This window comes from Armigeres subalbatus, chromosome 2 (genome assembly GCF_024139115.2).
Source record: "Armigeres subalbatus isolate Guangzhou_Male chromosome 2, GZ_Asu_2, whole genome shotgun sequence".
Lineage (NCBI taxonomy): Eukaryota > Metazoa > Arthropoda > Insecta > Diptera > Culicidae > Armigeres > Armigeres subalbatus.
Genome location: NC_085140.1, coordinates 302905156 through 302915086, shown reverse-complemented (window position 1 = coordinate 302915086; position 9931 = coordinate 302905156). Strand labels below are relative to the sequence as shown.

At 42.1% G+C, this 9931-nt stretch overlaps 1 long non-coding RNA gene across 1 annotated transcript; it reads left to right on the top strand.

Moving 5' to 3' along the window:
* The first annotated feature begins 3099 nt into the window (after positions 1 to 3099).
* On the top strand, positions 3100 to 3566 carry LOC134216644 (uncharacterized). Its single transcript, XR_009980755.1, has 3 exons — positions 3100 to 3320; positions 3382 to 3452; positions 3514 to 3566. It is a non-coding gene; the product is annotated as an uncharacterized LOC134216644 (long non-coding RNA).
* The last annotated feature ends 6365 nt before the right edge of the window (positions 3567 to 9931 follow it).

The window sequence follows — 9931 nt, the reverse complement described above, 5'->3', positions numbered from 1 at the left end:
CATCCAAGAAAGCAGAAGGTGCGCCTCATCTGGGACGCCAGGGCCACTGTGGATGGAGTGTCATTTAATTCGAAGTTGCTGAAAGGGCCCGACCTACTAACTTCCCTGGTAGCAGTTCTTAGTTCATTCCGCCAATTTCCTGTGGCCGTGTGCGGCGACATAAGAGAGATGTTCCACCAGGTGCAGATTAGGGAACAAGATCGTCTCTCTCAATGCTTCCTTTGGCGCGACAAGCCGAAGGACGATATACAAGTCTTCGTTATGGACGTCGCCACCTTTGGATCCACGTGTTCGCCAGTCTCAGCCCAGTTCGTTAAGAACCTTAACGCAAAGCAATTCGCCGATCGATATCCTAGAGCCTACAAAGCAATAGTAAAGCATCACTACGTCGACGACTTCTTATAGGCAGTTTCGAATCAACCCAAGAAGCTGTGGAAGTTGTTGAGGAAGTGAAATACGTTCACTCGAAAGGAGGGTTCGACATCCGAAACTTCCTCTCAAACTCTTCGGAAGTGATGGAACGAATCGGTGTGACACCAACGAATAGCAAAAAAGAACTTGCATTAGAAAGAAGTGAAAATGTGGAATCTGTTTTGGGAATGATGTGGCTGCCCAAAGTCGATTGTTTCACGTACACAATAACTCTACGTAGGGAATTGCTTTCTGTCCTCGATGAAGATCGCATTCCCACAAAGCGAGAAGTACTCAAAGTTATCATGAGCCTATTCGATCCTCTAGGGCTCATTTCCTTCTTTCTGATCCATGGAAAAATTATTATCCAGGGTATTTGGGCCTCGGGTACGGAATGGGACGAGAAAATTAGCCCAAATTCATTTCGCCAATGGCGGCAGTGGGTGCAATGCTTCGGTCAACTAGAAAGTCTTCGCATACCCCTTGTTACTTTGCTTCATCCTTAAATAGCACTCGACAGCTGGAAGCTCATGTATTCGTTGATGCAAGCGAAGCGGCATACTGCTGCGTCGTCTATTTTCGATTACTAGGTGGCAACTGCATTCAAGTGGCTCTCGTCGGAGCGAAAAGCAAGGTAGCCCCACTGAAGACATTATCAATTCCGCGACTAGAACTGAAGGCCGCTGTTCTCGGAGCTCAATATCTCAAGACTGTCTTGAAAAATCACGAGTTTCCAGTGTCACGCACCTATATGTGGACAGATTCGACCACAGTGTTGGCCTGGATATTCTCAGACCATCGTCGGTTCCAGAAATTTGTTGCAGTTAGAGTGGGAGAAATCCTCACCCTCAGTGATCCTCAAGACTGGAGGTGGATCAACACAAAGCTTAACGTAGCGGATAAGGCGACAAAGTGGGGAAACGGTCCTGATTTCCAACAAGCAAATCCATGGTTCAGAGGTCCAGCCTTCTTGCATCAACCCGAAGAACATTGGCCTCAGCGCCCTCAGAATATTACCACTCAAGAAGAAATGCGTCCAGTTCATGTCCACTGGTCACCAGCTCCGCTGATCGACGTTACTAGGTTCAACCGTTTAGAGAGAATGCTACGTACAATTGCTTACGTTCTTCGTTTCATTTCAAACTTACGTTACAAGCGGAGCGGAAAGAGTTTGAAGATTTCCTCTCTCGAGCAGGAGGAGTTGCAAAGAGCTGAGGAGACTTTGTGGAAAATAGCTCAAGGAGAATGCTTCCCCGAAGAGATTTCGGTTCTGTCCGCAACTAAAGGGGCACCGGAGATGCGACGCGCTTGCGTTTCCAAGACAAGCCCGATTTACAAAACGTGGCCATACCTCGACGAACACGGAGTTCTTCGTATGCGGAGCCGTATTGGTGCTGCAGCGTACGCATCGTTTGAGGCCAAGTATCCTGTTATTTTACCTAGGCAACATCTTATTACAAAGCTTATCACTGATTGGTATCACCGCCGTTTTCGGCACGCTAATCGGGAGACTGTTGTCAACGAAATGCGTCAACGATTCGAAGTCACCAAGCTAAGAAATCTGGTTGATAAGGTATCGAAAGAATGTGTAATGTGTCGTGTGACAAAAGCGAACCCTAAGCCCCCAGCAATGGCTCCGCTTCCATCGTCCCGTCTGCAACCATTCGTTCGGGCATTCACATTCGTCGGCGTCGATTATTTCGGGCCAATCTTGGTCAGGGTAGGACGAAACAACGTAAAACGTTGGGTGGCTGCGTTCACGTGTCTTACAGTGCGTGCAGTTCATATTGAACTTGTGCATGCATAGCCTTTCCGCAGAATCGTGTATCATGGCAATTCAACGGTTCGTGGCACGTCGTGGTCTACAGTGACAACGGTACGCGTTTTCAAGGTGCTAGCAAAAAAATGACCTCTACCTTTACAAGTGCCGACACCAAGTGGTTGTTTAATCCACCAGCAGCTCCCCACATGGAGGAGTTTGGGAGCGCCTCGTGCGCTCTGTGAAAGTAGCAATGGTGCAGTAGCCGAGGCCCCTCGGAAACCGGACGATGAGACGCTGGAGACAATTTTGGTTGAAGCAGAGTTCATCATCAACTCGAGGCCTCTTACGTACATTCCATTAAATTCGGCAGACCAGGAGTCGCTTACACCCAACCACTTCCTGCTAGGTAACTCTAGTGGCCTGAAAATTCTGCCTTCTGAATCGGTGCTGCAACGAGGAGTTCTACGAAGTAGCTGGAAGCTGGCACAGTCAATCTGCGATGACTTCTGGCGTAGATGGATCAAGGAGTATTCGCCTATCATAGCGCGTAGATCCAAATGGTTTGAGGAAGCACGAGATTTGAAGGTTGGAGACTTGGTATTGATCGTCGACGGATCTAAACGAAACCAATGGATTCGTGGTCGTGTAGAACGAGTCATTCCGGGACGGGATGGACGCGTTCGCCAGGCGTTAGTGCGGACAACATCGGCAGTGCTGCGGCGAGCGGCGGTAAAACTAGCGGTTCTCGACGTGCTGGATGAAAGTAAACCTGAGTCAGGCGTTTCAGTTAATCAGACCCGTGACTAGGGTTTACGGGAGGGGGGATGTCACGACGAGACCCCCCGTAGCAGTTCAACTGTGGTCAGTGTGATGGTCAACACTAAAGCGATTCGCTAACTACGTAGAAGTAAGAGATAACACAGACTACGGTAGAAGGTAAAGAGAAGCAAAATTGATTGATAACAAGAAGTAAAAACAAAACGTGAACTAGATAGTGAGTGCATTGTATGCTATTAAGAGTTTATATCTTAAATTTCCCTTAAGTTATTAAACAGTAAAATTCCTAATTGTAACTTATTGCTAAAAGGTGCATGCAGGTATAAACGATAGATATTGTGAAATAAACAGAGTACAAAGTTTCGCTGAGGTAAACATGTAGAATACAATAACAAGGCATTGTTAACTTACCTAATTCGTCCTAAATATAGATCAAGCAACTATACGATACTATTACATATCTACTTATACCTAAGACAAGCACATCAAAGCTAAAACTATTGTAAGTATCTAAAACTACGTTCCTAAACTATATTTAACCTAAATCATCTCTTATAATCTAGTTTAAACCGAACAGTGCCGATCGAAAGAATTTGCATAGTAAATCCACATTTAATTTCAAAGGTTCACCAAAAATTGTAAGATGAAAAAGTTCGAGAATTTTATAAATAATGCTAATAAATTCATATTTCGTAGCTTAAAGCCTACCAATCACAAATAAGGTTTGCTTGTGAGATTTTGGGGAAATCATCCGTACATCACCATTATAACCTAAATACAACAAAAATTTTGGTTTCCTAAAAAAAATAGATGTTTTTGGTGTTACTTGGGTAAGCTACGAAGAATGAATGTGTATAGCCGCCAGACATTCTAAATACTCACGCTCCTCTAATGTGGACGTGTACAATACACATGTGGAAGTATTGGCTTGAGAAATGGATTGCGAGTGATTTGACTATGCGTCCAATTTGGGAATCTCGAGCTCGTTCAGTAGCCGCTAGGTTGCGAAGGCCGATGGAGGTCCTTCGTAGCTTAGTTGGTTAAAGCACCAGTCTAGCGTACTGTAGGGTCATGGGTTCGAGTCCCATCGAAGGGAAGTGGTTACTCCAATACATTTTCCAAATCAATATCTTCCACATAACGTACATATTCACATATGAGTTTTCATAACATTGTAAATTAACGTCCAAGTCGGGTGGTTTAATCCCCGGAAATAGGCAATTACCTTTGATTGAACACAACAAGTTGCATTCGACATAGAATCCTGTCCCGATGTTTCCTATTTGAAATTGGCCAGATCGGACTATGGGATCGAAAGTTATGGCCAAAATACAAATTCATACGAAAAAATCGCGTAAAAAATGTCACTCATTTTTCGGGCACTTCTTCTCAACCGATTTGCTTGCAACAAGTTGCATTCGACGCAGAATCCTGTCCCATTGTTTCCTATTTGAAATTGGCCAGATCGGACTATGGGATCGAAAGCTATGGCCAAAATACAAATTCATACGAAAAAATCGCGTAAAAAATGTCACTCATTTTTCGGGCACTTATCCTCAACCGATTTGCTCACAACAAAATGCATTCGACGCAGAATCCTGCCCCATTGTTTCCTATTCAAAATTGGCCAGATCAGACTATGGGATCGAAAATTATGGCCAAATACAACTTCGTACGAAAAAATCACGTAAAAATGTCACTCAATTTTCGAGCTTTTATCCTCAACCGATTTGCTCGTAACAAGTTGCATTCGACGCAGAATCCTGTCCCATTGTTCCTATTTGAAATTGGCCAGATCGGACTATGGGATCGAAAGTTATGGCCAAAATACAAATTCATACGAAAAAAATCGCGTAAAAAATGTCACTCATGTTTCGGGCACTTATCCCCAACCGATTTGCTCGCAACAAGTTGCATTCGACGCAGAATCCTGTCCCATTGTTTCCTATTTGAAATTGGCCAGATCGGACTATGGGATCGAAAATTTTACCATTTTTGCCTTTCTCGTATACTTTTTTATGGAAAAATCGCTAAAAAAAATGTCACTCATTTTACAGGTACTTTGCCTCAACCAATTTGCTCGCATTAAATTGCATTCGACGCAGAATGTCTCATTGATTCATATTGAAAATTGGCCAGATCGGACTATGGGCTTAGAAGTTATGGTAAAATTACTATTTATTGTGAAAAAGAGTTCAAAAAAGTATAGCTCACTTTTTCAGCACTTAGACTTCATCTATTCCCCAAGCAACACAAGTTCAACAAATCTGGTTGCAGTAACCATATTGTGACTGAATCCGGTCATATATAAGTTACTGTGATTGATGTGCAATATGTGATTGCATTCGACGCAGAATCTTGTCCCATTGTTTCCTATAGAAACTTGGCCGGATCGTACAATAGGGTCAAAAGTTATGGCGGAAATACTAATTTTAAAACTGCCATTTTTTTGCTCTTATGCTCATCCGATTTGTTTGCAACAAATTTCGTTTGGCGAGAATTTTTTTATGCATATAAACAAATATGAAAAATAAGACCAACCCACATATTGGTGTTATTTTAGATTTTCCCAAGCCTTTTGAACGAACGAGAAAGGCACCATCACCGCTAGGTGGATTAATCTGGGTTTTTTTGGTTATTGCCGTTTTGCCCGCGCCCATCGAGCCGCCGCACATAGGAGTAAATAAGCCAATTCTTGGCCAAAACTATTTTTTTCGGTTATTTGGCCCTGATATTTTCTAGGATCAAGTAATAATTGCCAATTATGCAGGAAAATGCTATTTTTTGGCTAAATCTATCCACCTAACAGTGTAAAACCAGATAAAAGTCTCAAAATACATATGTTTTCAAATAAAACCTCGCGTTTTATGTAAAATCAAAATCTCTTGCTGCCGCTACGTGAACGATTCTAAAGTAGCAAGAAACCCGTAGTTAAAGCTCTATCCTTAACCTTCCGGGACTCGCGCCGTTGTAAAAATTACAACACCTTCGAAAAAAGCTCGCTTATCGTTCCCAAGACGAGCGGGACTGCCTGAGTGATCCAGGACAATGCGAGTCCCGGAAGGTTAAATGGATTTTCTAACATTTACATAGGAAAAAAACATCTAACTTATTTTAACCCATGCCCAAGATCCCAAAAGAAAAATGGTTGTTTAAATTCGCATGCACAATAGTAAACACTGTTGAACGCTATTTTCTCCTTAACTCCCTTATCAGGGAATAACATCAGGTATTGGCGTTTGAAGCCTTACAACAACTTAGAACGTCCTGAACATAGCAGAGTTCGGAAACAGAAAATATTTAGTACATTGTTCCAAAATAAGATTATCATTCAAACGTAGCTATAGAGTTACCGCGGTAAACAATCCACTTTTTAATATCCCTTGGACGCCCTAGGGTATCCAAGCTATACTTGAGTTCAGGACTTTAGATGTACAGCTACTAAAAAGTTTTTTTTCTTTCAAACTTCCTTTATTCGCCTTGAAGGTCAATACACATCGGAAAAGAGCTTTGGGAAATTCATTACAAATAAAAAACGCCGCTAGATCGGATATATATCGGAGCTTTGAGTGACAAAAAAGATACTGTCATGACTGTAGATCGCAAGCTTTGAACTCAAAGGCAGTTTGGATGACTCAAAAAAGCTGTCTTGCGGTGTTTGTTGGTCTTCCGAGAGATGTAATGAGTGTGACAGAAAAGGTTACTTTAGTAGCTGTAAGTCTTGAAATCAAGGACAGTTTGGTTGATTCAAAATATCCCATAACTATTTTAAAATGATAGTTGGTCTTGGTTCGTCCAGGTTGGTTGGTTGGTCCAGGAGATGCTGTGAATATAAATAAAATATATGTAACAAAAAAAGTTCCGCAAGTTCTGAACTCAAGAACAGTTTAGATGACCCAGAATATCCCAAAATTATATCACATTGTTTGTTGATCTACAAGGTGATGTAATGAATATAATATTTTTTCTTCTGGGTTCGTTATATGTGGTAATTTTTGAGCAAATGGTAAAATTTTGTTTTAAAATGATGAAAAATCGCATTTTATTCAAATAGCTCAGAATCTAATTTGCGGACGTTTGCGGACGAGTTTTCACGTGGAATGCTTAGTCCATATCTTGAAGTTACACCCAAGTGATTTATCTTTGCCGGATCTTGCCGTATAGATTAACTTTTCCTCTGAAGAAAAACATAAAAAATAGAAAAAATAGTGATTTTCAAGTGGTCATCACCTGAAACATAAAATTTATAATTTGACCATACACATGAACAAAATAGAGACATACAACTATAATCTACTCATTGTGTACTAATAATAGCTTGTTGATAACATTTATGTTGTGTAAAAATCAGATTTTCCAAATACTCCACAAATAAAGTGAATAAAATCCAATTCAATACCTCATTTTTGAGCCCTAATTATATTTTTTTACAAAATTTTGGGTCACTTCTGAAATAGCCATAGTATGCAGAATGTTTCTAAGTATCTAAAAAAAATATAAGAATGTATAAATGTTGAAATTTTTTTTTTGGGTTTTGTCCACGAATTTGTTCTAGTTACTCTTCTGTGCGCCGTATGGACTCGATGCGCGCGTTCAGAACGTGGTGCTGCTGAGTCTAGCACAAACAAATCGAACTGACCTATGCTGGTAGTGCTCTGCACTGAGGCGCACTCGTAATCAATTATGTGCGGACGCGTCACTGTATGAATCATTTTCATTGTTTTGGGTACATCGGCGCGCGCCAGCGTCGTTTGTTTGGGATCTGATTTCTGTTGTGATTGTCGCGTCGGCAACACATCCACTTAGACTTGACGGATCTGGCTGAATTTTCTGCAGTAGCTTCTAGGAGCAAAAAACTTACGTATACGTCTCGAAAAAATAATTTGTTTTTTTTTTTTCATGTAAGTGTGTTCCACCCTACTTCAGTGCGTGATTTCTCTTGTGTCGGACAGCAGAACGATCGCGCGATCGGCCGAAATATTACGTTCTGCATTGTGCGGCCGGTAATAAAAATCAGTTCAGTGCGTGATTTCTCGTGTTTCAGGTATTGCGCTTTGATTCGGTCGAGACAAGTGCGATCTTCTATAGCTTGCAGTAGCCATCGGGAAAGTAAGTACAGTGCGTGTTTTATTCGTAGCGAGCCGGAGAAAAAATTTTTTTTTTTGATATTCGGCGGATAATGCGCTTGCATTGCGCTTTGCTCCGGTCAAGTAAGTACAGAATACTGCACGTCGGTTCGGCCGTCAAAAACTCGATCCTTTACAGTTTACATATGCCATCGGGCATGCATGGTAACTATTGTCCATGCTCGGTTCATATACACGTCGAACGATCTGGTATCGTTGTAGTTTGTTCGGTCGGGAAGTAAATCGGGAAGTAAGTACGTTTGGTCGTGTTCCTGCTCGGTGTGCAGGTAGTTAGTTTGTACTACTTTTCGCGCCCGATTCATGGTTAGGTAAAATCACTGTGTATAAAGAATGGCACGGTCGTATCGCTTATCAGAGTGAATCCAGATCCAACGATGCCTACCAACTATCTGATAATCCTTCTGTGGTTTTTATGGAGACGCAGAGGTAAACACGGTCTTCAAATAGCAAAAACCACCTACTAATATTCCTTCCCTCTCCCTAACTGACTACAAGGACGTGGCCGGCGCCGTTATTGATCATTTGAATATTAGAGTCACTGAAACTTGCACACTGAGAATGCTTGAACAATCCCATCATTCAGTTGATTCTTTGTGCAATTTCACTGATTCTGGTCAATCACGGAGTAGCAACCATAGATATGTGTAGTCAGTTAAAGCTAAGTGTGTTCCACCCTACTGTAGAGCTCCCAGTAAACAGCGGTATAGTTGATGACACTGATTTGCTTGAGCTCCACCCACACGATGGGTCCATGCTGGTTAGTGACATAGAGCTAAACTCTATATTTTCTCCTACGGTCATGGTAAAGGATCTTGAAGACAACAATTACCCACAGCTCTTCAGCTTGGAAATGGTCTCCCCATTTCACTGACCTCTTGTGTCGTGGAGAGATTAGTTATTTGGTGACTGACGGACAAATTAGAAGCCAATGTTAGGTTCGACGTTCATCAACACGCGTTTCGCTCGGGAGTGCCGTATTCGGGCGCATATTTCGCATACCTGAGAGATGTACTGCAGAACTCCGGCAAGAGACGGCAAGCACGTGGATCTAGTTTCCTTGAATATAACAACCCTTCCTTGCCTTCAACAGGACTAGGACCGGCTTCGTCCTACAACAGTTTAAAGAGTAGGGATTTTCCGGCAACCTTCTTATTTTCCTTACCTTCACAATATACAGGTACGTTGTGCCGGGCACATGTTTGTCATTGTAATATGGATTTCCAAAAAGTTTGGAATAATTCTTTCTCTATCAACTTTAAAAATTCATTTCAATGGCAGTCAAAACATGTTAAAAATCGGGTCGTCACTGTATCTTCACATATTTGTCTATGGAATGATGCAACCGTTTTTCGAAGGTATGCCCGTCTATCGTAACACTGCTTCCCAGGCGGGCCCTGTCGCGCTCGGTTCCGTCCACCAGCATGTAGGTACTTTGTCTTCGATGCATTCACCACCAGTCCAACTTTTGTTGCTTCACATTTCAGACGGGTGTACAGTTCTGCCACCTTTGCAAATGTTCGGCCGACAATGTTCATGTCATCCGCGAAACAAATAAAGTCACAGGATCTGCTAGAAAATCGTAATGCCGCGAATACAACATTCTCACACATCATCTATTTATCGACTTCAAAGCCACATATGACAAAATCGATCGTGACCAGCTATGGCAGCTAATGCACGAAAACGGATTTCCGGATAAACTGATCAAGGTGACGATGGATTGGGTGATGTGCGTAGTTCGAGTTTCAGGGGCATTCTCGAGTCCCTTCGAAACAAGCAGAGGGTTACGGCAAGGTGATGGACTTTCGTGTCTGCTATTCAACATCGCTTTGAA